Genomic DNA, 2,198 nt, shown 5'->3' with positions numbered 1-2,198 from the left:
AGTTCCAGTAGTTTTTTTTTTTTTTTTTTCCTTGAGTCTCTTGAGTTTTCTATGTATAGGATCATATCATCTCCCAACTGAAATAGATTTACATCCTCTTTGCCAATTTGGATGTCTTTTATTTCACTTTCTTCCCTTATTGCCCTGGCTAGGACTTCCAATACTATGTTAAATAGAAGTGGTGATACAGGGTATCCTTGTCTGGTTCCCATTTGTAAGGGGAATGCTTTGAGTTTTTCTCTATTAATAATGATATTGGCCATTGGCTTTGCATATACACCCTTTATTATGTTGAGGAATTTCCCTTCTACCCCTATTTTGCTGAGAGTTCTGAACAGGAATGGGTGTTGTGTTTTATCAAATGCCTTTTCTGCATTGATTGATATCATCATATGGTTCTTTTGTTTTGTTTATGTGGTGGATTACATTGATTGTTTTTCTGATGTTGAACCATCCTTGTATACCATGTATGAATCCCATTTAGTCAGGATGTATTATTTTTTTGATATGTTGTTGGATTCTTTTGGCTAGGATTTTGTTAAATATTTTGTATCTATGTTCATGAGGGATATTGGTCTATAGTTTTCCTTTTTAGTGGTGTCTTTCCCTGGTTTTGGTTTTAGTGTTATGCTTGCTCCATAAAATGAGTTTGGGAGTATTCCATCTTTTTCTATGTTCTGGAATAGCTTTAGTAGTTTAGGTGTCAACTTTTCCCTGAATATTTAGTAAAATTCTCCAGTGAAGCCATCAGGACCAGGACTTTTTCTTGTGGGAAGATTTTTATAACCTGTTCAATTTCTTCCTCTCTTATGGGTCTATTCAAGTATTCTATTTCTGAGTGGGAGAGTTTAGGTGGGTCTTGTGATTCCAGAAACTTGTCCGTATCTTCTAGGTTCTCAAATCTGTTGGAGTACAGTTTTTCATAATATTCTGCCAGTATCTTTTTTATTTCATTTGGTTCTGTTGTGATGACATCCTGTTGGTTTACTATTCTTATAACTTACATTTTCTCCTTCTTTTCTTTCTTTGGATTTGCCAATGGTTTGTCAATTTTGTTAATCTTTTTGAGAAAGCAGCTTCTTGTTTTGATTTTCTCTATTGTTTTTTTTGTTTTCTGTTTCATTTATTTCTGCTCTGATCTTTATTATTTCCTTACTTCTAGTTACTGTAGAATTCTTTTGTTGTTCTTTTTCTAATTGTTGGAGTTGTTGAATTAGAGTGTTGATTTTGTTTCTGTCTTCTTTTTTTGATGTATGCATTTATTGCTATAAAGTGACCTCTCAGTACTGCTTTCACTGTGTCCCATAGGATTTAGTAAGATGTATCTTCATTCTCTTTTGTTTCTAGGAATTTTTCTTTCACTTTTTATTTCTTCTTTACCCAGTAGTTTTTGAGCAGAATATTGTTCATTTTCCATGTTTGATGTTTTTTCTTTGATCTTTCTGTTATTAATTTATAATTTTATAGCATTGTGGTTTGAGAAGATGCTTTGTAGTATTTCAATACTTTTGAAATTATTGAGGCTTTTTTTATGTTCTAACATATGATTTATTCTGGAGAATGATTCATGTGCACTGGAGGAGAATGTTAACTGTGCTTTTGTTGGGTGGAATGCTCTGAATAGGTCTATGAGGTCAAGTTGGTTGATTGTGTTGTTGAGTTCTTCTGTATCTTTATTGAGTTTTTTTTTTTTTTTTTTTACTACTTTATCTGTCCCTCCTTGAAAGTGGTGTGTTAAAATCTCCTACAACTATTGTAGAGTTGTCTAATTTCCCTTTCAATTCAATTAATATTTGCTTCACATACTTTGGAGCACTTTCATTGGGTGCATATATGTTTATTATCATAATGTCTTCTTGGTCAATTGATCCTTTCAACATCATATAGTGAGCTTCTTTGTCTCTTTTGTTATTTTTCAACTTAAAGTCTATTTTATCAGAAATTAATATTTCCATTCCTGCTCTTTTTTTGGTTACCATTGACTTGGTATATTTTTTTGACCCCTTAACTCTTAATTTGTTTTTATCTTTGTGTATAAGGTGGTCTCTTGTAGGCAGCATAATGATGGGTCTTCTTTTCTTATCGAGTCTGCCACTCTCTTTCTCTTGATTGGTGCATTTAGTCCATTCACATTGAGTGTAATTAGTGATAGTTATGCATTGACATTTTTAAGTTGTCTTTAACTATTAGTTATGCAT

The sequence above is a fragment of the Orycteropus afer genome, unplaced genomic scaffold, assembly GCF_000298275.1.
Source record: "Orycteropus afer afer isolate SDZICR_OR568_19922 unplaced genomic scaffold, OryAfe1.0 scaffold00125, whole genome shotgun sequence".
NCBI classification, from domain to species: Eukaryota; Metazoa; Chordata; class Mammalia; order Tubulidentata; family Orycteropodidae; genus Orycteropus; species Orycteropus afer.
This window is presented reverse-complemented; position numbering follows the sequence as displayed.